The sequence below is a fragment of the Pan troglodytes genome, chromosome 7 (genome assembly GCF_028858775.2).
Source record: "Pan troglodytes isolate AG18354 chromosome 7, NHGRI_mPanTro3-v2.0_pri, whole genome shotgun sequence".
Classification (NCBI taxonomy): domain Eukaryota; kingdom Metazoa; phylum Chordata; class Mammalia; order Primates; family Hominidae; genus Pan; species Pan troglodytes.
Genome location: NC_072405.2, coordinates 81,525,207 through 81,552,039, shown reverse-complemented (window position 1 = coordinate 81,552,039; position 26,833 = coordinate 81,525,207). Strand labels below are relative to the sequence as shown.

The 26,833-nt window shown below is 39.6% G+C and overlaps 1 protein-coding gene across 1 annotated transcript in view; it reads right to left on the bottom strand.

The window, feature by feature from the left end:
- KCNB2 (potassium voltage-gated channel subfamily B member 2) overlaps positions 1 to 26,833 on the bottom strand; it is a 397,881-nt gene that overhangs the window by 38,024 nt on the left and 333,024 nt on the right. The gene's annotated exons all lie outside the window — the stretch shown is intronic.

Sequence of the window (26,833 nt, the reverse complement as noted above, 5' to 3'; positions counted from 1 at the left end):
ATTCTTCTGCATATGGCTAGTCAGTTATCCCTGAAACATTTATTGAATAGGGAGTTCTTTCCTTATTTCTTGTTTTTGTCAGCTTTGTCAAAGTCAGATGTTTGTAAGTATGTAGCTTTACTTCTGGGATCTCTATTCTGTTCCATTGTTCTATGTGTCTGTTTTTGTATCAGACCCTGCTGTTTTGATTACTGCAGCCTTGTAGTATAGTTTGAAGTCAGGTAGCATGATGCCTCTGGCTTTGTTCTTTTTGCTTAGGATTGCTTTGGCTATTCAGGCTGTTTTTGTTTTGTTTTGTTTTGAGATGGGGTCTCACTATGTTGCCCAAGCTGGTCTTGAACTTCTGGGTTCAAGTGATCCTCCTGCCTTGGCCTCCCAAAATGCTGGGATTACAAGCATGACCCATGACACCTGGCCTGTTTTCTGGCTTCATATGAAATTTTAGAATACTTTTTTCTAATTCTGTGAAAAATGATGTTGGTAGTGTGAGAGGAATATCATTGAATCTATAAACTGCTTTGGGCAGTGTGGCCATTTTAATGATACTGATTTTCCAATCTATGAGGATGGGATGTTTTTCCATTTATTTATGTGATCTCTGATTTATTTCAGCAGTGTTTTGTAGTTCTCCTTGTAGAGATCTTTCACTTCCTTAGTTAGCTATATTCCTAGGTATTTCAATTCTTTTGTGGCTATTGTAAATGGGATTGTGTTCTTGATTTGACTCTCAGCTTGAATGTTTTTGGTGTATAGAAATGCTACTGATTTTTGTACATTGATTTGATATCCTGAAACTTTACTAAAGTCATTTATCAGTTTTGGGAGCTTTTGGTTAGTCTTTAGGGTTTTCCAGACATAAAATCATATTTTCAGTGAAGGGAGATAGTTGGACTTCCTTTTCTATTTGGATGACTTTTATTTCTTTCTCTTGTCTGATTGCTCTGGCTAGGACTTCCAGTACTATGTTGAATAGGAGTGGTGAGAGTGGCCATCATTCCCCTCAAGGGGAATGATTCCATCTTTTGCTCATTCAGTGTGATGTTGGCTGTGGGCTTGTTATAGATGGCTCTTATTATTTTGAAGTATATTCCTTTGATGCCTTGTCTGTTGAGGGTTTTTATCATGAAGGGATATTGGGTTTTATTGAAGGCTTTTTCTGAGACTACTGAGGTGATAATATGGTTTTTGCTTTGAATTCTGCTTAAGTAGTGAATCACGTTTATTGATTTGCATATGTTGAACCTGCCTTGCATCCCAGGATTAAAGCCTAGGTGCCCATCAATGGTGGATTGGATAAGGAAAATGTGGTACATATACACCATGGAATACTATACAGCCATACAAAATGAAATCACGTCCCTTGCAGCAAAATGGATGCAGCTAGAGGCCATAACTCTAAGCCAAATAAAGCAGGAAATGGAAAACCAAATACTGCATATTCTCACAAGTGGGAGCTAAACATTGGGTACCATGGACATAAAGATGGGGACAATGGAAACAACAGACACTGTGGAGTACTCGGTTGAGAAACTACCTATTGGGTACTATGTTCACTACCTGGATGATGGAATCCATACCACAAACCTCAGCATCATGTAATATACCCATGTAACAAACCTGCACATGTAGCCCCTGTATCTAAGATAAAAGTTGAAATTAAAAAATAAAAAGTACATTTCTAGGAAGCTCAACAAAGTTGGAAAGGAATAGGAAAGAGCAAGGGAAACTTCTGGCTTGGTTTGATAAGGGCCCTGGGTTGACTTCAATACATTTGGTAAGTATATTTTAAGCCAATGTTGCTTTGGCCTCTAATGCAGTCCAGGGACTATTTCAGACAAAATAAGTGGTCAGCTTTCCAATGTTTTTTTCTTCTTTTTTTAAATTATATTTTAAGTTTAGGGTACATGTGCACAATGTGCAGGTTAGTTATATACGTATACGTGTGCCATGTTGGTGTGCTGCACCCATTAATTCATCATTTAACATTAGGTATATCTCCTAATGCTATCCCTCTCCCCTCCCCCAACCCCACAAAAGGCCCCGGTGTGTGATGTTCCCCTTCCTGTGTCCATGTGTTCTCATTGTTCAATTCCCACCTATGATCAGCTTTCCAATGTTAAAGGTGTTCAATGTTTCCAAAGGAATTCTCCTCAATTCTCTCCATATATGTCAGTCCTTGTTAGATATGCAAATCCTCCTGAATTCCATAGAGAAATAAATCCCCATTAAAAAATAGACTTTGAAGTATGAAACAAAAGACAGATAATCCATTTCCCAGGGTTCAAGGGCTGCTTTTGGAAAGCCCAAGAAATCCATTAAAAGCTAGAGGTATCAGAGGTGTGCCTTTGAAGCACACAGGCTTTGTCACTACCTAGGGTACCTCTGTCCCTCCAAGAGGGTCTGTGACAGTTTTCTCCAAGATGTACCCTCCATATCTGAGAACAGGGTGCACCCAAGAAGTCAAAATTGAAAATGAAAAACAAAGTGTCAAGGTAAAAATTTCTCTTATGGATGAGAATTTATATTGATTTCCCACATTTAGGATTCATTTAAAACAGCCATCCCTCCTCCCCAAGCAATAGTGCTTTCAAAGGTATGATCAAAACAGCCCAAATGTGGGGGCATGCTGGAAACAGAAGTTATGAATTAACGAATTTGGGACAAATAGACAATGTAAATTATTTGGATCAAACCCTAAGCTTCAGTTTTGCATGGCTGTATCGTTCTGGTCATGGAGCTAATTTTAAATGATTAGCTGCTATCATCTTTTAAATAGGTTCTTAAATAAAACACTTAATTTTGATCTATGATTACACAGATTACACATGCAAAACAAGGAGAGGGCATTGAAATATTTGGTGTATAATTAAAACTGAAGATGATTTATATTTCAAATATCTTAGTGGCAAAAGTTGGTTTTCTGAATTTGATGTTCAGGTAATTTCTCATATTCTCTACTATCCTGCTAAACTGGATGAGCTAGGATCTGGAGGCTTAATTACTCAGTTTTATTGTGCATATGAAACAGGTAAATTAGATAATTTTTTTATTTTCACTTGATTTTGTATTATTTTATTAGTTTTCTATTATCTACAGAGTAAAATTCAACAAAAATTTAGGGTGGCCACTATATTCTAGGTGTAAGGGATTAGACAAAATTAATAAGGTATGGTCTCAGTCACACTATAGGGGCATGCATAGGAAAGATCAAGGCAATTTCCTACATTGTAATGACATAATAAAAAAAGTTCCATCTGGAATTGTCTAGAATCTAGAAAATGCATTTATGTTACATAAGTCTATGCATTTGCAAGCACAAGCCTAGTCTGTATTTTCCGTAAGACTATTCCAATTTACTAGTTCATAACAACAACAACAAAAAGCAATTCAAAAATGCTCTTTTGGGGTACATAGATATTGACAATGAGAGTGAAAATAAAGTTTCTGATTTTGATGTCTTTTGATGTCTTTGTTAGGCTTGAAGATATGAATGACTCATTTCTTGACTTTTTCTTCCTAGTGACAGAGCCTAGATGTAGAAGAACCCTCAATTAAGATGGTATATGAAAATCAGTCATTTTGAAAAAGCACAGTGAGAAAGGGAATTTCTGAGTTTTAAATACAATGTTTTTTTTGAAATATCTTCTGGATCATTGAAATTAGTGTATTTGATCTAATAATTTAGCACTAAGAAGCCTGATATTTGCTGCTGGCAAAATTAGATATATTAGGATAACCTTTGTATATTTACACAGACACATATCTGCACAAATGTTTAAATGCAGTAGTTTCTTACATAAGCATAAAGATTCATACATAATTATGAATCTGAAAAGGAGACTTTGCTCAACCTTTCTGCTATAATTTGAACGTTTCATTTACTAATTCATGAAATATCATTTAGTGTTGACCTTATGAAAGATACTGTGCTCATAGCCATGTGGAAACAAAGGTGAAAGGTACATGTTGCATTTGCCCAAAGGAAGGAGAAAATTTAGAGAGGGACAAATGACAAATCCACAATAATTCCCAGTGTAAGGAATCCAGGTGATGGTATCCTCCTCTAACTTATATAACAGATAAACAGTGACCCTGTGGACTTTCTGGAAGAGGGACTGGCTGAAACTTGTCATTAGAGTTAAGCTTATTAAATATCAATAGCCACTTGAGAGGATTTCCTGAGCTAACTTTCTTTTAGTCTGGAACATTCAGCAAAACAAAACTCTGCCAGAGTATAGATAATGCTTCATCATAACTCCTCTCAAAGTTTACAGAAACTTATTTTGGAAACTTGAAAAAAATAAAGGCTCAAGGATATTATGCCTTGCAAATTTTATGAGCTGTAAATGACAACTTAAATAGTTATAAAATATAGACTTTTAAAATTAGGAACAAAATCTATCCCTAATCAGTAGTCATATTAATTAGCCTAAATATTTTTTTAATTTCTACAGAAATCAATCAAAAACGTCCCTGTACCCTGTACTAATTTAGTCAGGCTGCTGGTCTTGAGTATTGGTCTTAAAAGCGTTAAGAGTTTTGTTTCGTCTTACCCTCTGCAGAAGGTAAGGTGTTCTATCACAGGTTTTATGGACAAAGATTTGCCTCTTTTATGAAACCCTGAGCCTGTGACTTTATGTTCGTCTCTCATCCTCACCTCTTGCACTTTCTAATTTACTCCATGACATGGAACTTTATTCTGTTGCATTTGTTCCCTATTGCTGCTGTAACAAATTATCATTAATGTAGTGACTTACACAGCATAGATTTATTATCTGGCAGTTCTGTAGCTGAAAAGTCTGACATGGATCTCACTGAGCTAAAACTAAGGCATCCTGACAAGGCTGTGTTCCTTTTAGGAGGCTCTAGGAGACAATCCATTTCCTTGCTCTTTCCAGCTTACTTAGGTCATGCTCCCCTTCTTCCACCTTCAAAGGCAGCAACACTGCATTGCTCTATGCCTTTCTTCCATAACTCCATCTTTCTACAGCTGTCTGCTGACTCCCTCTCCCACTTTCAAGCACCCTTGTGATTACCTGGGGCCCACCTGGATAATCCAGGATAATCTCCCTATTTTAAGGTCAGCTAATCAGCACCTTAATTCCCTTCACAATCATAATTCCTTTCTGCCATATGACATAACCTATCGACATGTCCTGGGAATTAGGATATGGACATCTTAAAGGGAACATCATTCTGCCTCTCACATCTGTCATTATAGATGCCTAATAAGTATCATTCTGTTGTGTTCACTGATTGTTTTATGACTGTTGGTCCATTTTCCCAACCACTTTCTAAGGGCCTTAGGGGGAGGGTCCAGTGGATCACAGGAATATTTATGATCTCAGTCCCTGCACTTAAGGGATCTAGGGAAACAACATGAAAATTCTCACCTGATTACTTAACAATACTTTTCAAACATCCCTCCCTTCCATCTGGGGTCTATCTATCCCCATCATGTCTGTGTTCTCACTGAATGTCCAGATGGTCTAAAATATGCAATGCAAACCTATTGTAAAGTGAAATTACAATTCCCGAAAAGAGGCAGGATTTTATGAACTTATGGAAGGTGATGGAGAACTGCTTAAATCACATGTAAAGCTATTGGGAAATGGAGTTTAGACCAGTCAACATCCAAACAGGATGAATTGGGAAGGATGCTGCTGCCCTGGACACCTCACAAGAGAGGCCTTGGAAAGATTGATGAAGGTTTCAAATGTGGGTCACACTGCAAGGGGAAAAGTGAAGCCAGGAGGTGATATGATGTCATGCAATCTAATGTAATCAACACACAATTCATTGCCTTTATTCTAAGAATTAATGCATAGTTATGATTCTAACTTAAACTTTTCAAACTTAAAGAATATATAAATTGAATCACATCCCTCATCTTAAAACCCTCCAAGGGCTTCCTCTCACATTTAGAATAAAATGCAAATTCTTTGTTCTGGATTGTAAAGCCCCACATGGCCTTGCGCCTCCACCCTCTCTGACCTCATCTCCTTCCCCCTCCACCTTGACCAGTGATCACCAGCTACACAGCCCTCCTGCTGAGCTCCACCCTTAGGGCCTTTGCACTACTCCACCTTTACGGTCTTTGTATTAGTTTGTCCCTACACCTGCAATGTTCTTCCTGCACACTGTTGCATTGCTGGCTCCTCCTTGTCATTTGGATCTCAGGTTACATGTTCAAGTGAGACCTTCATCATTCACCTACCCCAATCCCTTATTTGAATTCCTGGCATAGTATTTATCACTTTGAGACTTTTCTTGTAACTAGGTAATTTGCTCCAAAAGAGCAAAGAAAGTATCACTGTGGCTCACTGTTGTATCCTCTGTGCCCAGAACAGTGCTTGGCAGAGGGTAGGGGCTCAATAATTAGGGATGGCATGAAAGAATGGACAACTGGATTTACACATGACTTTATTATTGTGTTATTTTTGATGGCACACCCCTGGGTTCAAACCTAATTTTACATTGTCATGAAATTTGCTCTGTTCTCTGTGAACATTTCTGTTCACTGGCTATGTAGCAAATCAATTCAATCAAAACATTTGGCTTTTAAGTTTGGATAACAACAAACATCTGTGTTGAAAAAAGAAACTGGCTAGTCATTTTGGTGTGTATAGATACTATCTAAGCCTCAACATTTTTTCTTGTGTTATCTGCTAAGGGGCCAAAAAAAGATGGGATAATAGTAATGAGTTGTTTTAATCTTAGTTGCTTCAACTAATTTTGATAAGCACTACACATGGAGATTGAATATGGTGATGCACATATAAAAATACTTCACACAGCTCATTTAGTGCTATTATTTTGTGGAAGGTATTATGGTTAAATTTTAGCTCTTAATTTTGCTTACTAAACACAGAAGTTTTTTTTTTATTAAAATAGGTAGAAGTCCCAGAAATGCAAATACAATAACTAAAAGTAAGAAATGCATAAAATCTAAGTTATAAAATACTTGACAGAGTTGGAAAGAACAAATCAAAAATATAGTTTTTGCCCCATGTTGAAATAAAAAATAATAAATTTACTGTAATAGGACTTGGGACATGAAATGTATTTATCATGCCCAGAGAGCAAACTGACGAGTGTGATTTTTTTTTAATAAGCAGAATAAATATCAGGGCAGGTAAATCTATCACAAAAGCAAACAAAATCTCTTCATAAATAGCAAATCATATACCATGCCATGGCCATCTAGTTTTTTTTTTTTTTTTTAATCAACTTGCATCAACCTCCTTCCTTTTACCAGTCCTCAGATCTAAATCACAAATATTCACTACCCTAAGGTCAAAGCAAATTTTCTCACTGTGCAGTAGTCCAGGACAAAATCATTAAATATTCCCAAGGGTTGATCAGCTGACACTGCAAAGCTCATAGTTTCTGAAGTGAAATGTTATCATGGCCATTTCCTTAAGTACATTTGCTGCTTTTAGAAATAATTTTGCATACTTATTTGAACAATGATTTAATTTACAACCTAATAGCTGTATGTCCAGAGCTATAGGATGGTGGAAAATTTTCCCTGGGTAACAGTTTTCATATAGGATTTAGAAAAACATAAATAAGAATTAAGGTATGGAACTTAGGATAAGAGGTAGTATAGGAGAAGGAAATGGGCTTAAGCTTGGGAGTCTCATAGATGGGTTTGAATTCTGGTTGTGCCAGTTTGCAGGGACATAAACTTTGAGCAAGCTGTGTAAACTTCAGGAGCCTCAGTTTCCTCATCTACAAAATATGGATGGTCTGTAAACTTTTCAGGCTGCTGAGGGTTCAAGGAAGTGATTTCCATGAAACATGTGGCATGTGCTGGATGCCTAGCAAATTACCCTGGATTAACTGAGAAGAGCCAGTTTTCCCATGTCAAAAATGGGAAAAAAGGATGAAGTAGGCTTAGATGTTTTAATTTACCGAAGAGGTCATTTTTGACTTTCTGTGGGTAGTAGCCCAACTGGAAGCTCCTTCCTGCCACATTTTGTGACTTGGAACCCTTCCTAAGGTCCCTGCTTCTGGGGCTGCCTTCCACACACACAGACCTTGTTATCTCCCCCTTCTTACGTGGGTAGTGAGATCACTACCCCTCAGGAATCAAATAGTGAGAGCCCAGTATGCGGAATATACTAATTTTGAACCAATCCTCAGTGGGAGAGGGGTTTAAAATGAAGAACCTAATACAGCTCAGGGAGAAACTTCAGATTTCCTCTCCTGCTGTTTTGTGTGTGCATTAACAATGAAATGGAGCAAAACTGAGGGTGTTGAAACAATATCTTTGGCTTCCCTCTATCCTTTAACCCACTTTCCTTCAAGCTGCTCTGGCTTCTCAGACCTGTGACCACCTGCCAGGCTCCCAAATTCTCTCCCCTCCACTTGGAGCCTATCAAAATCCCATGTGACCAGTCATCCATCAAAAGGATGACATTTGATTAAATTATTCACACCAAGGAGTAATGGTTGGTAGAAAGTGGGATGTGTTAATTCCTGAGGGATTGTTTTTCTAATTTAAAAGGAAAAAAAATCTCTAGGTACTTTTGGCCAAAGCATCCCTTTAGATTAGGCTGAAGCATCATCCCCTCTATCTGGAGGATAACCAGCTTTGGTTAAGTCTCAGAAAATGTTCTATAATACAAAGATGTATGAACTATGAGTGAATGAAGTCATCCATTTAGTAATTTATTCATCAAAGTTCTGTCTGCAGTTTAGGTGTTGTACTTAAGTGCCAAAATGGATCACAAGACACCAGGGTGCCTAAATTTTTGGTGTTGGCTTTCTTGATACTACATTGGAAAGGATGTGATTCTTTTGCAATTTAAGCTGAATGGTTACCATTTCAGAGAACTGCCTCATATGACCCTGGTCCATTCCTAATTGTATAAGCATGTCCTTTTGCTATTAATCCCTCCTAAGTCTTGCTACATAAGCATGTAAAATAATTTTGAAGACAGTGGTGGAGCTTTATGGAACGCATCCTGCATAACCCACAACTATACTGTACATTGAAGTGGTAAATGCTACCATCTCCAGCTCTGATCTGGGCTACTTCTACCATTGCTGCCTCCTGATGATATATGACCACAATCTTTACAGTGCCAAGAAAACATATTTATTTTACATTAAAAATATGTAAGCAGCATGTGGTTTTAGAACCATTAAGATTTTTCTAACAAAACACAAAACTGGTGTTCCATCTCAGTCGTTTTCAGAAATGACACTGTACCCTGGCACAATCTGAATGGAGAGGCGATGATCTTGGCCACTACCACTGTTGAACTATGTGTCATTTGGATTCAGTCTTCGCTTATGTAACTTTACTGGTTCTAAGGACAATGGGGTTTGTGTTGAGGTTCTCACATGAGAGAACTACACTTGGTATTCCTTAGGATTCTCTAAGGCAGTCTTAAAATTTATGTAATAAGCCACCATTGTTGACAGTTTTCTGCCATGAATTGCAATCTACACTAAAGAGTCTCAATTTAAGTAGACAGTAACAGAACTACATCTATCGTTGTTTACAGTTACTAACGGGCAAAAGCAGTGGAACCAGTGAAACATAATGGACTTTGAGGTCTGGGGTGGCTCCTTCACTTCTTCCTGATGTTAGTACTACCTGACTTCTCTGAGCCTCAGTGATTTCATCTGGAAAACGGGGTTATAGTGGGGATTCAATAAAATAATGCCCCCTGTAGGCAATAAGAGTTCAAAGTTAATGCACATTTACTTTTTCCTCCATAAGGCAGGGTGCTGCTGGTTCTTGTGGTGACCACTGGGAACAGGTGAGGCAGTGTGATGGGACCGGGGAAGGGACCTGAGCCTCACAGGTCTGAAGAGCACTGTCTGAAGGCAGCTGCAGCTGATGTGCCATAGTCTTACTAAGAAGGCATAGTATAAGCCTCTATTACTGAGGAACAAGGGGCTAATGTTGTTTTGTTCGGGGCTGAGACTTACTTGTGTTGTGTCTGCAAAGCAGCAGAGTTCAATCTCCGCCTCTGCCACACCCTTGGGACTGCCACTCCCCACCCTCAACTAGACTTGAAAAGCTCCTTCAGTGCATGTCTTTTCATCTTTGTAGTTTTGGTGCCTGGTATTATTGGAAGAATATATGGAATGACTTCTAGATATTTGTATTTAGGTAGATGAATCATCTGTGGTCACTTTGTTATAGAGAATGTTATAGAACTGTAGAATCTGAATCAGATCCTTTGTCAGATGATTAAAGAACATGTTCTCCATCCTTCTTTTTTCTTTCCAAGCCCAGAAATAAAGATGAAAAAATAAGGACGTGCATGTTGGCTCATGCCTGTAATCCTAGCACTTTGGGAGGCTAAGGTGGGTGGATCATTTGAGGTCAGGAGTTCAAGACCAGCCTGGTGAAGCCCCGTCTCTACTAAAAATACAAAAATTTGCTGGGCATGCTGGCACATGCCTGTAATCCCAGCTACTTGGGAGGCAGAGGCAGGAGAATTGCTTGAACCCAGGAGATGGAGGTTGCAATGAGCCAAGATTGTACCACTGCACTCCAGATGGGCAACAAAGTGAGACTCCATATATATATATAAATGGAGTTTGGGTGCCAAGAGTTTTACATTTATTACTCCATTTTATTGATTGTTCAAGTGCGTGTGTTCTTTTTTTCTTTTGAGACAGGGTCTCTGTCTTGCCCGGGCTGGAGTGCAGTGGTACGATCTTGGCTCACTGCAGCCTCCACCTCCCAGGCTCAAGTGATCCTTCTGCCTCAGCCTCCAGAGTGGCTGGGATTACAGGCATGCAGCACTATGCCTGGTGAAATTTTTATTTTTTGTAGAGTCAGGGTGTTATCATGTTGCCCAACCTGGTCTTGAACTCCTGGATACAAGCAGTCCTCCCGCCTAAGCCTCCCAAAGTGCTGGCATTACAGGTATGAGCTACCGCATGTGGCTGTTGATATGTTTTGTTTGTTTTTGTTTTCATTAGGGAAATGTCTGTTTTCCTCATTGAGTGAGGCTGTGTGAAAACGTGCCTCTAGTTTAAATTCCCACCTTATCCTTTAATGCCCTGGGATCATAAGTTATTTAGCCTCAGTAAGTATGTCTTTTTAGCTGTAAAATGAAGATTTCTACATCCAGTGATGCTGGGAATAGTAACAGTGATGTGTTGCAAAGGGGTTTTCCAACCATGCAATGTGGTGCAATACCTGGTACCATGCAGCTATCACACTCCCTCTCCCCTAAGAAGCATGGGGTAATGCTTGTCACATGTTGGGAAAGTCCTTCAGAGAGTGTGCTCTCTACTGTGCTGAGCAGCTTCCAGGAGTAATCCAGAACATTTCCTTCAGGTGACAGATCCTGCAGTAGATTTTCCGAGTCCCAGAGTTAGTGTTATACAAACTGCAATTTGTGAATCCCAAATTTCATAAGAGCAGTAGCAGCAGCAGATGGCAAAAATACATTTCTAATTCATTTAAAATCTGCTCCAAGAAATGAGTTCTCCCTGTACTCTTTATACTGTTATTTTTCTATATGTCTCTTCTATGCCTTCTAAATAAAACAACTATGAAGGAGAGAGACTGGCTTATGTTCCCCTCTACTGAGAGGCAGCAGCAGTTTATATCCCATAGTTTTACTGGAGAATTGTGACATAAGCCTTTATTACTGAGAAACAAGGAGCTTAATTTTGCTGTTTTTCAAGTCAGGCTTTAATGATGGCAAAGTACTGAGTATAATTTACCTTTATGTTTATGGAATGTTTTCTTATTTTAAAATGCATACCTGTGTCAAAAACAATAGTCAGCCTGAGCCAAGGGCTTAAGAAATTTACTTCAGTCTTGTTTCTCCGAGAATTTTATGTACTAAAAGCAAAATTTTAATAGCTGCTTAAAAGTATCTTTTATAATTATGACTGTGATTATAGGGAGATTAGAAAATTAACTGACTGTGGCCATGTGCTGTGACTAACGTCTGTAATCCTAGCACTTTGGGAAGCTGCGGTGGGTGGATCTCTTGAGCCCAGGAGTTCGAGACCAGTGTGAGCAACATGGTGAAACCCTGTCTCTATAAAAAGAAAAAAGTACAAAAATTAACCCAGGGTGTGGTGGTGTGTGCTTGTAGTCCCACTACTCAAGAGGCTGTGGTGGGAGAATCACCTGAGGCCAGGAGGTCGAGGCTTCAGTAAGCTATGATTGCACCACTGCACTCCAGCCTGGGGGACAGAGTGAGAACCTGTCTCAAACAACAACAACAACAACAACAACAACAAACTGGCAATCAATCAAGAAATATTTATCAAGAGATGATTATGTGCAAAACACTTGATTAAAGCAGTAAGGCTCTTGCCTAAGGAGCTTAAAATCTTGGGGAGACAAGACACACAGGTGGTATAAGGCAGACTGTGTTTATTGGGTGTATCTTCCAAGTAACACCCTTTGGGGAGCCAGGGAATAGGCTGAAGAGGATTGCAATGGTGTGTTCACACCATCAGGCCTGTTCACATTCCAAGCTCCTTTCTGGGCAGAGAGAAAGTGTAGGGCCCTGGCTTCCATCTGGGGGTTTCAGAGCTGGAGTTGACTGAATGAGAAGAGTTGGGACAAGGTTGGGTTGGATCCCACCTGGGAATGGCAGGAACAAAAATCCGAGAGGCATAACTAGTTAGGTCAGAGAAATAAAGCACTTAGGAAAGTAGAGGCTTGAAATATCTCTGGGAACAAGAGTTTGCCTTGGAAGGAAGCCTTTTCCTGAGAAACTGTAGCTCCTCCTGTGTGTAGGGGGCCAGGATAAATCCATTGAGCCAGTTTACACAGTGGCTTTTGGTCAGAAGCCCTCTTCCTGTCTTCCTGTTCCTGGCTAGAGACTGGGCCCATCTTCTGATAAGCTCGTACAGTGTTTATCTGAAATTGGGCCATCCAAGAAAATCAGGAACCATGTCAGCTCCTCTCCTGTATAACTAGTTGGTACACTAAGTTTATTATGCATTTTGGTAAAGTTCCCTCTCTCTGTGCTTTTAGGTAATATTTTCCATCTTGCTTTAGTTTTTGGAAGGTTGGTCACTAAGTAGTCAAGATCCATTGCCCTCATGACCAACTTTCAGATGTAGAAAACTGTACAAGGTGTGATGTGGACTGCATTTGTATTAGATAAATAGGCCATTCTGGGATGGAATGAGGCATTTCTAATGCTGCGGCTTTATTTTAAGGTCTATACTCAGGATCTAACTCAGCTCCCTTACTTTATGGCTCAGAAAGCAGTTATAGAAAGTTCTCACTAAGCTGGCTTAAGGTGTCCTTAATTATCCCCTTTCACTAATACAGATCAACCATAAACAGAATATATCCTTTGTCCTAGAGAGTTTGGCACCCAGAAGCAAAATCCTTTTGGCATTGGGCAAATTCTCCTGGCCTGTGTCTCTCTAGCTGAGGGAACATGTGCCATCCCTTGAAAATTAGGGCCCAGCGATTGTTTAATGTGACCTTGGTTAAGCCTTCAGATTATTCTTTTGTCTCTCTTCAGTGCCACTGGATAGCTATTGATTAATATTTACTGAATGTTCACAATGTGCCAGCTGCCACTGCGATGCAAGTAGCTGATGATCTGTTTAAATCGCTACTATTTTGTTTGGCTGAAAGAGTCTGGACTGTGAACGTCATTGCCAGGGCAGCATCAGGGGAAATTACGTAGTGTCGAGGCCAGCTCTAGGCTTTGTGGGGATAAGCTGAATGAGCTCAGGGGTGCAAGTAGCTCTGTTCTCTTCCCCAAGGAACATGACTTGGAGAAAATATCTCTTTCTGAGCAGAGAGTAGATGGTGAGGACTGATGTTTCCCAGAAAGAAAGATGCTTTATGTCTAACTCCTTGGGGGAGACAGAATGTCTAGGAAAGAAAGAGGAAATCTTTCTAAGTAGAACTTTTGGCTAGCAGCCAGAGGACTGTCACAAGAATGCCATGTTCTTTGTTCCCCTTTTTCTGTGTGGCTTGGCTTTCTTTTCAGTGTTTGGTAAAGAGAGAGAGACTGAGAGAGAACAGGTTTTAGGATAACAGAAATGTGATACGGGCTTTGAGAGAAACAAATCAACAGATTCTACAAGGTGACAATGCAGATCGGAGTAACAGGGAGGTGGGGAAGGCTGCAGGGTGCCCAGGTCGGGAGGTGAGTGAAGAGGCTCACAGGCTGCTGTTGAAGTGAAGCACAGTAGTAGGTACACAGGATATCTAAAAAGCAATATGTTTTTAAACTGAGTTTGATCTAAACATCATCTTTAAATATATAAAGTTGAACAATTAAAATTATTTCTGATATAGGGAAAGATAATTTATGGGATACGAAGGTAGGGAATAACATGTTTTTTTCTTTTTTCTTCCAGAGCAGTTAGTTTAGAAGTCCTGGGGTTGAGGGATGGGGTTTGATGGCACTCAAAGCTGCAACATTGATATCTTTAGTCAGAATTAGAAAAATATCTTGGAAAACAGTAGAGTAAAATACCAGGAGACAGTCTTTATCGTAGCATATTCTACTTAAAATCATGAGTATTTAGAAATAGCCCTACATGCTCTCTCAAAAATAAATTATAATTTCAAAATTGTAGCAGAAGAAATTACTATTCAGAGTTCAGCTTTGTGATGTCTAAATGAAAAAGGAAAAAGGCAGGAGAAAGAGGCAGGGAAGAGAGATGGAGAACTAGACACAGTAATAGAAACAATATAGAAATTAAAAGTGGATATAACTACTAATACTGTAGAAATTTAAAAAGTCCATAATATATTTTGATGCACACCCTTCTGCCAATGTTTAATACTAATACGAAATGCATAATTTCCTAGAAAACAATGACTTAAAAAATGACTCAAGGAGAAGTTAGGAATCTAAATATACCAACAACCATTAAATAAACTGAATCAGTAATCAAAAGGCTAAGCTTACCCAAAATACATAAAACTCAGATGCTTTTATATGTGATGCTTAACAAATCTTCAAGCAATAAGTAATCTCTTTATTGCATAATGTGTTTTAGAGGATAGAAAAAGAGAAAGCTACCTAACTCATCTGGCTAGTAGCTAAAAGTGAACAAGAAAGTACAATAAAGTTACAGACTATTCTCACTAATGAATATAATGAGATATTCCCAAGTAAAATATTAGTCAATTAGGTCAGTAGTATATATGACCTAGGAATATTTATTTAAGAATGCAAGCATAGTTTAATATTTTAAAATCTATTAATGAATATACTATAAAGGAGATTATGTCATAAACCATATATGATCATATCAATAGACACCAAAAATTTTGATAAAATTCAACATTCATTTAGGATTAAGAATTCTAACCAAAGTACAAATAAGAACTTCCTAATTTGCTAAAAGATATCTTTTTAAAATAAAATTGCATATTAAACTATAACTGTAATTCCAATTGAAATCCCAATAGAGATTCTTATGACACATGACAAGCTTATCTTAAAAGTCATTGGGAGGAGCAAAAGGTTAAAAAGAGCTAAGATACTTTGAAATACAAAAGATAGTGGGACTTGTCATTATTATGAAGTTTTGGTGACTAAGACATGTGATCTTGGTGTGGGACAGATTAAAAAGGACGAATGAAACAGAATAGAGTGCCTAAAACCAATCGCAAACATACATGAAAATACATATAGGATAGAGGTGTTATTGCAGATAAGCATGGAAAAGATAAAGTCTTCAATAAAGATGGAAAATTATAAAGCCCTATTTCCCAACATACACAAATTCCAGAGGGATCAATGATTTAAATGTGAGAAGTGAAATTTGAAAACTTTTAGAAAATAATGCAGGAAAATATATTTATGACCTCAAAGTAGGGAGATGTTTCTTAAACAAGACATAAAAAGCATAAGCCATAAAGCAAGGTATTAACAAACTGGACTCCATTAAAATCAAAACTTCTGTAAAACAAAAGCTCCCACAACACATACACACACACGTGCACACGCATACACAACCCCCTCCCCTCCCCCGGCTAACACACACACACTGGGAGAAGTTATTTGTGATGCACAAAACCTTCAAATGATTGTTACTAGAATTAAAAAGCATGCTTACAAGTCAACATAAAGAAGACAACCCAAGAAAAAAAAAAGGGGAAAATAAAGGAATAGACAATCTATGGTGTGAGAAATGCCCATGGTCCACAAATACATGGAAAGATGCTCAAGCTCACTAGAAATCAAAAAACAAAAATTTAAACAATGACAAGATGTCATTTTATCCTCATATTGTCCCAAATTAGAAGCCTCGACAATGCCAAGTACTAGAAAAGAGAAAGAGGAATGAAAGCTTTCATATATTGCTGCTCAAAGAGCTAAAACAATACAATTATTTTGGAGAAGAATTGGCAACAAAATAAAGGTAAAAAAGTGCTGCAATTGTGATTCGCAATTCCACTTCTGGGTGTGTAAAGAGACCGGTACACATGTGTGTAGGGAGACAGATGTAGTAACATGCATCGCAGTGTTGTTGGTAACAGCAAAAAGTCAGAAACAATTTATATGTCCATCAAGAAAAGAATATTAAAATCAGTCATGATGTGTTTCACAGTGGAACACTACGTAACACTTCAAAATGGGCCTGTCAAATGGTTAAATCTAAAAAGTATATTTAAAATAATGCACAAAAAAGATAATTTAGGCTGCTGCTAACCTCTGGAAAGTTAAAGAGAATGGGATTGGGGAGGGATACTGGGGGGGAGCTCCAACTATCCTTATACACTACTGTTTTATTCCTTAGAAAAAAACAACCTAGAGCCATATGGCAAAGTGTTAGCTTCCAATAAAGCTGGGAAGTGGTTGGGTTATGCTATTCTCAGTTCTCTTCTATAGATCTGGAATAACTCCTAATAAATTGAAGTAAAGGGACAGCAACAAATGAGTTGCTTTTATACAACTGAAGTGAAATGCAGCAACAAATCCAGCAACAATGGGTCACTGAGTCAGCTGAGAGACGAAGACCATCCTTCCAGCCAGGTCAGTGGATAACTGAGGACAGCAGGAACCTCTGCAGAGAGACTGTAGTAACACCAGGATAAGATGCTTGTTGGTGGCTGGCACACTATTAAATAACTGCCTCTAAGTTTCACCACATAGTTGTTTCATCTTCTTTTCAGGGCCTTCCTATTTTTAAAATCTGATGTTCTGAGATAAAGAAACATTTTTGTGCTTTGTAAACCTAGTGAAGTGGACCCTCCCCCAGCCATGTTCTCAACCATCTGGCCTTGCAGAGACTGGGAACCTGGCTTCGCATCAGATTGTAAAAGCGTTGAGAACGTAAATGACTTCTGGGACCAGGAGGGTAAATAATCAGGATCCAGACATGGGCAGGTGTAGCCCGGGGAATGGAGGGGAAGTGGAAAGGGCCTGGAGAAGGCAGATAAAGAGGGAAGTGGCCACAACTTTAGCTGATTGTGGGCACATGGAAATGAGGCTGTGTCATCAGGTTTTCCAATTCAGAGGGAGCCAGAAATTTGAATTCTTTTTAAAAATGTGAAATCTCCTGATTTTTAAATGCTTCAAGTAATTTGAACATATCTTAAAATAATATGTAGCACAAAACAACAACAAGAGCAACATGAAGCAAGCCTCTCCTGGATTTTTTTTTCTTTTTCTTTTTCCTATTCATTCTATTTCTAGAGCTCCTTGAGGATTTCTGCTAGCAGAACACCATCTTGTTTAGAATTGGCAGAGAAAGCACCAGCTACTGGAATCCCACGACTGACTGGGTCTCACTACTGGCCCAGTTGCTAGGAACTTCAAGTGCAGAGCAGTAATGAAGACACACATTCTCTCTCTCTCTCTCTCTCTCTCTCTCTCTCTCAACTGTCAGCAGTTGGCATGGTCAAAAATAAAGCACAGACCTGACATGTCAGCTTTGTGAAATCCAAATGGGACCACTGAATGAGCTGGAAAGAGCCATGGCACTCACCGCGTGATGAACTGTGACCTCAGTGTACACTCTCCCTTTTCTTCACAGTCTCCTCCCACTTCCTCACTTACTTGCATTCCAAGGGTAGCCCCTGAAGGCACGTGAGTTTTTCCAGTTCCTTTATAACAGCTTACTGCAGATGGGGAAACCAAGGGCCAGAGTGGTATAGGCGGCCCATGAGTCACAACACTGCACTGTTTCACCCGAAAAACCACCCCCGTGTGGAGGTGCTGGTGGTATCTCAGGAATCTGATGAGTGCTTTGTCGGGCACAGGTGTGCCCTGAGGGTCTAAATAACACCTGATCGCTTCAGTACATTTTTTTTTTTTTTCCTGCTAAGGAGAGAAGATTGCAGAATCAGAAGAAAAAAATTAGAATTGGTACAGAACTGCTCTTATTTGCAGTTATAAAAAGGAACTGTACATTTTCCCAGCCTACCAAAATGATAACGCTGGGTTTTATTTTTGGAAAAAGTACTTTTCATCTTGTAAAAATTTAATGGCCTTTCAGTGACAGGGAAGTTCTGAGTGGTTTTCACTGGCTCTTTTCTGGCCGCAGCAGAAGGTGGATGCTATGGCTAGGACCTCCCCCTGCTTGAAGGGACAGCCAGGGAGAGGAAACACGCCCTCTCCATTGTCTGGGTGCTGCTGCTTCACAGATTGTGCCTGTACAACATTCTTTTCTCTTCTTCCCTCTCTGAGCTAGAGGCAGGGCAGAGGTAGCCAGACCTTTAGATAAGATTGCCAATATTAACATCTAACTTCTGATAGTACTTTTCTGTCTACAGATGTTTGAGTGCCTTAATTCCTTTATCTTTTAAGATTTGCAATGAGCAGAGATTTCCTTCCACTTGGTGTTAATATAAAATGATCATACATCTGATCATTAATATAAGACTTGGACCAGGGCTTCTAAAGGTTGAATATGCATCTGAATCACCTGGGGGATCTTGTTAAAAGGTAGATTCTGATCCTGTGTTTGCTGAGCGGGCTGCCAGGCTGCTATGGCTCCCAGGTGGTGCTGATGTTGCTGGCTCATGGACAGCACCTGGAGGAGCAAGGGAGGGTTCAGGATAACAGTAGAGGAGGGTGAGAAGGAGAAGATGCAGGTTCCCTCTTTTTGTTCTGAGGGTGTGTCTGTTCTCTTCTCACCCAGGATAATCATCCATCATCCAAGCCTACGTCCTTGGGAGGAAGCCTCCGCTACAAGCAAAGGCCCAGGAGGAGGCTGGGGGTGTGTGTTTCTTTGTGAAAAAAGATCACAGGGCTAGCAGTCATTGTTCTGAGAACAGCAGCTCTGGTTCTTTAGCTCCCCTGACAAATATTCTCCAGGATTCCAGAGCAGCAGCTGAGGCTGGAGGAGGTGAGCCTGCCATCAGGGGGTGTTAGTGGAAAGAAGCTCTGTGGACTCTTGAAAGCAACAAATTATCAGTTGTGTTTGTTTTGAGGTTGTAGCAGACTAGGTAATTGAAAGAGAGGGTGAGGATGCTATTAGTCTGCTCCAAGATTTTTCCTTGTCACAGACTGGATGGAGTGAAATTAAGCTCTCAAGTGCCAGGCCTTTTGGCCCGAGTCCCTGGCACACAGATGGTGTCACAGTTAGGCCAGCCCTCCTCCTGCTCCTGACACAAAGGTGATGAGGGCCTTTGGGCCTTGTAGGACTGCAACAGATGTTGTTTGGTTCCGGCAGCTGAGCAGGTGCCTCGGCTGCAATGTAAACATTTCATTGGCTCAGCCAGTTATTTTGCTGCTCTGCCTTTGAACAACTCCTTTCCTAGAGGTGTCTGTGTCCACCTGTCCAGGCTTTGGCTGGTTAGCTACCGAAGGGCAGGGGCTGTGATGCATTTCCAAAGCTTGCCCTGCTTGTCACTTAGCTTTATTGCAGAAGGCCTTAGATACAGACTTAGGGGGAAAGCAGACTCACTGACTGTCCAGATGCTGCAGCTGGTGAATCCCACTCACCACCTCTCTCATACACCCTGATAGAGGTGCTGGCTCATCAGTGTTCATCATGGCTGGAGTAAAATAAAGCCAGCAGCCCTCAGTGTACAATGTCTTCAAAATTTTTAGAATATCTCCAACTAATTCTGATCAGTCCCTAGGACAAAGTTACACCTAAGATTTTTCCAAAATAATTTTGGTAATGGTAAAGATTTTTTAAAAAATTAGAATGATGTCCTACTCAAATTAAGAAAAATGAGTTAAAGTAAAAGAATAGTCTCCAACTGATACGAGAGCAAATAATCCCAATTCATTTTAAATTGAAGATCTGAACTAGCAGGAGAAGGTAAGTCCACAGTTGCCTACTGATATTTCTTTCAGAAGTAAGGAAAATACTGCTTATATTTCATGGAATGCCAAATCATGTCAAAACTGTAAATGACACTATATCTGCTATCAGAAAATGAGTTTCAGGACATGCTATTTCTACATACAAGGGAGAAGTTGAAGTCCATAGGAGGAGCTCTGTTCACCTAAAGGTAAATGGGCTAATAGGTGGATGCTGCTGCTTGCTGCGAGTCACCCAATCCCAGTGGAACTGCAAGGCGACTTACAGCAGAAGATGTGAATTTCCCTTTGTTCTCAATGGAAAGACTCTTCAGGACAGGCATGCCCACTACATTGTGTAGGACCATGGGTCTGTGTCATTCTCTTTGTCCCCAGTGCTGTCACACAAATACAGAAGACCAGATTATGTATGTCTTACTCTCTTGCCACACTCTCAACAACTATAGTATGGGTTCTTGTTCACCTGTTGGTCAGCTTGGCCCCACCAGAGGCCCTTATGGATAGCAAATGACATTCATTGAGAAGCTACTTTGCACCAGGCACTTTCATGTACATCACCAAATCCCACCCCAGTGGGGTAAGGAACACTGCTTTCACTATTCTAATTATGAAAAATCCCAAACTTAAAGAGGTTTTCTATTGCTGTTTTTAAAGTCAAAGGCCACATGGCTTGTGTCTGAGCCAGGTTTCAAAGTCATGTTGATTCTCAGACTCTGTCCTTTCTGTTGGCCCTGCTAAACAGTGAAAGGGTGGGGACTTGCATTTGTGTACTGCCTTGCCGTTCACCAATGAAGCAGCCTTAATCCATGTGACATGTGGTCCCCTCTCTGTGGCACAAGAGGAAATGACTACAGTGGAGGCTGGCCATTCTGGCTTACTCTCAAGTTTGGATTTTAATGAATGAGGGATTTGAAGACAAAAAGTCACCACTGAGATGCTCAGTTGTGCCATGATGGGACAAGGAAGTGGCTGGGAGTCTGGGAGAAGAACCTGACTTTGTACTGTGCTAAGCATGGGTGCTGCTGCATCGGTGCACACAGTGGAGTCTAGGTGATTCACCTCATCAATAAACATCTACTGAGTTCCTTCTCTGTGCCAGCCATGGAGAGGCACTGGGAATTCAACGAGGAATATTCCGACACAGTCTTTATTTGGGGGAGACACTGTTCTTTGAGGAGATTCAGGATAGTAGGACAGAGCTGGCCCACACAGAGAAATGTAAAAGTTGTGCTAGGCAGATAAGCTAACCCCTCAGGATATTTTAGACTTGTTCTAGAACTTACTTTTCTTCTTGATGGTTGTACTCTTTATCCTAATGAGAGCAGCTTAGACAAAGAATGGAGACCATGTTTCTAACTCATGCTCTTCTTTTATAGAAAGGTGCATTTCTGTTTTGAAAAACTGTTCTCTCTTCCGTGTAGAATATCTTGCTCTCATTAACTGTTATGTACCACTCGTGACAATTCACTGGTGATTTTTAGGACAGAAATTAGAGTCACAGAAACCTTTTCAACTTGTAAGAGAAATCTACAAGCTTCCTTCTGGGGGAAGTTTCTTCCCAGAACTAAAGCTGATTAACAACCAAACAACTATCCAGGGACTCTTGCAATGCACAAACCACCACCACATTAGAAGTGATGGGGAAGGGAGAAAACTGCAGAAGACCACATCAAAGAAAGCCGGTTTATGAGATTTAACTTTGAAAGGCTGACTTGGAAATGTTGGGGATGAAGCTTTTCTGACAGAGCTATTTGCCTGAGAAAGATGGTCAGAGCTCTTTCTGCTGAGAACTTTAGTCAATTACAATCACAGCTGCACTGCTGAGATGCCAATTTATACTCAGATGCTGCCAAATGGAGCAATTTCCATAAAATGCACCACATGCTTATTCTCCAAAGACACTCTCTATTTTAACAAGCAAATGGTCACTACTTCAAGGATTCAACAGGCTGTGTGAAGCTGACAAGCTGCTTAAGATTTCACATTTGAGCACATTGTTCTTGGACATGGAAGGGCCACTCTCTAAGGCTGAGAAAAGAGCATGAAGAACTGGTCCCATCAGTGAGAAACTCCTAGATTTGGTCATGATTATGCTCCAAGGTGTAATGGACTTGCATGATGGAAGCCATTCATACTAGCAAGAATCACTAGTGAATTTCTGAAGTTTGATTTGGGTAAGATACCATATGAGTTCAAACTATTCTACTGGATCTCCTATAATACAAAGTATGTTTCCTCAAGCACTTTTTAGCTGTAAAGGTAACAACATAAATTTAAAATAGAAGTGCAGTTGGCAATTTATCCATTTAAATAATATACCTTGAAAGCCCTTTTTAATTTCAGAGTTTTACTGACACAGAGAATAAGGGAGAGTTTGGAGGAAATAAGAGAATTAAGAATGATTCATTATGAAGAGATATTATTGTAAGATTGGTTACAAGAGCAAGGGTTATTGGATAAGTTCAATTTGTAGGGTTATTGGATAAGTTCAATTTGTAAGTACCTGCTGGGTGCCTATTGCATGTCAACACTGGGATGGGAAATGCTGGGGATACAAAACTACAAGTAATGTGTATCTTGCAGAAGCCTGCAATCTAAGACACTTAAATGCTGGCAAAAGTTATATTTATGGATTATTAGTTGTGATCTCCTTCTCATGAAATTTGATATTATTTTCTAGGGATGTCTTTATAATGCTTTTCACAATGAAGTATACCAATCAAGATTTTGGTATTTTGAGTGTTGGGAACTTTGTGAGGTATGCATTCATTTGTTAATTCATTCAATAACCATCTACTGAATAGCTTTTGTGTGCCAGACACTATATACTTCCCTTCTCTACATAATTTTTCAATTTCTTTGGTAATAATTCCTGTTGTATGATACTTTCAGTTATAATACATGTGTTTCTACATCTGTTATTTCATTCCTTTCAGCAATCCTGTGAGGTTGGCAGGGTGGATATTATTACAGATGATGAAACTAAGATTCAGAAAATTTAATTGTCTGGCTCAAGGTCACATAGCTAGTATGTTGGTGGGGGGAACAGAACTAGAAGCCATCTATTTTGACTCCACTTCAATAATTTTTCTTTCTTTTCTTTTCTCTATTTTCCCCCTTGAGAAAAGGTCTTACTCTGTCACTCAGGCTGGAGTGCAGTGGCGTGATCTTGGCTCACTGCAACCTCTGCCTTCCAGGCTCAAGTGATCCTCTCACCTCAGCCTCCTGAGTAGCTGGGACCACAGGTGCATGGCACCACACCTGGCAAATTTTTGTATTTTTATAGAGATGGAGTTTTGCTATGTTGTCCAGGCTGGTAGTTTTTCTATATGTCACAAAATTGCTATCCTTATTAAGAGCCACCATTTTTGTAGTGCTTTGTCACAGGCAGTAGGCAAAGTATTTTGTATACATTACCTCACTTAAATCCTCAAAATTACAACTTATGGGGAAGCCAAAACTCACATATATTAATTTGCTTAAGCTCATACATAGGTGGAAAAAAGTGACATTTGAACCCTTACCCTATATTGTTTCCCATTATGGGACACACTGTTTCCTTTCAGATGAGAACATAACATGAGGAATGTTCCAGTTCTGCATTATTGAACTCAAGTTCAGTTAGAATTAGAAGAAAAATGACTATGATACAAGTAATATACAGTAATGAATCCAGCCTGAATTATATTCATATTTTTCTCAATGCAATTATATAATTTTAATATGTTTTTTAAAATTTATTTTGACTGCAGTAAGAACACTTGAGATCTACCCTCTTAACAAAATAAGTGCACAATACAGTATTGTTAAGTATAGGCACCACGTTGTACACAGATCTCTAGAACTTATTCATCTTATATAACTGAAACTTTATGCTCATTGAACAGCAAACCCCCATTTCTCTCCCCTCTAGCCCCTGGCAACCACCATTCTACTTTCTGTCTCTATGAATGTGACTACTCTAGGAACTTCATATAAATGGAATCATTCAGTATTTGTCCTTCTGTGACTGGCTTATCTCAGTTAGCATAATGCTCTCCGGGTTCATCCATATGGTTGTTGCATATGGTAAGATTTCCTTTTTTAAGGCTGGTAATATTCCATTGTATGTATATAGCATGCTTTCTTTATACATTCATCTGCTGCTGGACATTTAGGTGGTTTCCATGCCTTGGCTATTGTGAATAATACTGCAGTGAATAGGGGGGTGCCGATACCACCTTGAAATCCTGATTTTAATTCTTTTGGATATAAACTCAGAAGTGGGGTTGCCTGATCAGATGGTAGTTCTACTTTCAGTTTTTTGAGGAACTTCCACACTATTTTCTATAGTGGCTATACTAATTTACATTTCAACCAATAGTGTACAAGGATTACAATTCCTCCACATCCTTGCCAACACTTGTCTTTTTGATAACAGCCAATCTGATAGGTGTGAAGCGATATTTCATTGTGGTTTTGATTTGCATTTCCCTGATGATTAGTGATGTTGAGCATCTTTAATATACCTGTTGGCCATTTGTGTGTCTTCTTTGGAGAACTGTCTGTTTAATTCTTTTGTCCGTTTTTAAATTGGGTTATTTTATTTTATTTTTTGCTATTGAGTTGTAGGAGTTCCTTACATATTTTGGATATTAATCCTTTATCAGGTATATGCCTTGCAAATATTTTCTCCTATTCTTTTAATATGGTTTTAATAAAGGAAGGAGCCCACAAAAGCAAAAGTGCCTGAGGCCCATGAAAATAAATATGCAGCTTTATTCCCTTGTCCCCTTCCTAATGTATCTAAACCCTTGAGGAGGGTCTGTGAGTTTAGTTTTCCTTGTGTTTGCTTCTCCCTTCAAACCCCTCTAGCTGGTCTGGATGCACTCATCTACTTTTCTCTGCCTCCCAAGGCCACTTAAACCTGTTGCTGTCATCAAGCTCAAGGCAGGTAACTCAACCATACCCCAGTTCTTATCTCTGTGCAGCTTCCTGAGCTAGATGCGTTTCCTCTTTATGTTAGTGAAAGAACTGGTGCTGGCTTTGTATGGAGTGGTCATCTTCTTGGGGTCTGGCACCAATTTCTCTTACCAACAACTATCCCCTACCTTGCCCCCAATTTATAGTCATCTGCCTAGTTCTGATTTTGATAAATGAGGACTTTGGTGGAAAAAAGGAAGAGACTTTCCTGTTGAAGGGTCATTTGCTTTGTAATGGGTGGTGGTGATATTGGGATATGGAGAGGTCCTGGTTAGAGCCTTTCATGGACAAAGATGTGCACCTATGGCCCACATGTGCCCTTCTGATACTCAGCCATTTTTCTCTATTTTGAGTATTTCTACTTTTATGAACAAATCAATTTAGAACAACACATTTTATGTCTTGCTGCCTAAGCTATACCTCAGGCAACTAAGTTAGCATTATAAAAATATTCACTTAAAGTAGACAATTAAACTTTGGAGTTGCTTTTAATAATGGGGTCCTTTTTTGGGGTTTTTTTTGTTTGTTTTGGGGTTTTTTTTTGTTTGTTTTGTTTTTGAGACAGTGTCTTGCTTTGTTGCCGGGCTGGAGTGCAGTGGCATTATCTCGGCTCACTGCAACCTCCACTTCCCTGGTTCAAGCGATTCTCCTGTCTCAGCCTCCCGAGTAGGTGGGACTACAGGTGTGTGCCACCACGCCTGGCTAATTTTTGTATTTTTAGTAGAGACGGGGTTTCACCATGTTGGTCAGGATGGTCTTGATCTCTTGACCTCGTGATCCGCCTGCCTCAGCCTCCCAAAGTGCTGGGATTACAGGTGTGAGCCACTGTGCCCGGCCAGTAATGGGGTCCTTATTAGAATTGGAAAGCATGAATGTGTGATGATTAAAGAGCAAGAATAGGCTGGGTGCAGTGGCTTATGCCTGTAATCAAGCACTTTGGGAGGCTGAGGCAGGCGGATTCCTTGAGCCCAGGAGTCTGAGGCTACAGTGAGCTATGATTGCACCATTGAACTCTAGCCTGCACAATGGAGTGAGACCCTGTCTCTTAAAAAAAATAAATAAATAATAAAAAAATAAAACCAAAATCAACCTCCACTGGCTTGTAGACTATTATTTCATTGGCCAATGAAATTAGTATCTGCCATGTTTACCAATCATTTCAAAGAACTGTATACAATTTTTCCTGTGAATCCTCATGTCATCCTTATGAGGTAAAACGCAGAAAGAAGATAACAGCCAAATAATGTTGGAATCTATCTACAGCAAGTGGCCATTGCTCCACTGCCCTAGTCTAGAAAGTGATAGTAGTGATGTCATCTTCATCTGACATAAAAGAAAAAAAAGATTTTGAAATAGGGCCGCTGTCACTGGATGAATGGTTCAGGTCATACCATGTCTAGTATGTGCTAATAACTAACCTGAAGTATGAGTGGATTTGTTGGGCATGCCTTCTCGAAACCTCAACAAGCAGGAGCAAAAAATGTCTCAACTCACTAGTTATATTCATGACAAATGTAGCTTGTGTCATTGTGGACTACTTTTTACATAGGTCTATAGATCACGCACTCATTTGACTAAATTTAAACAAGAGCCATTGTTTATTATCAACAAGGTAATCTCTGGCCCACTGCTTTGTTTTGTTTTGTTTTTGGTGGAGAAAGGGT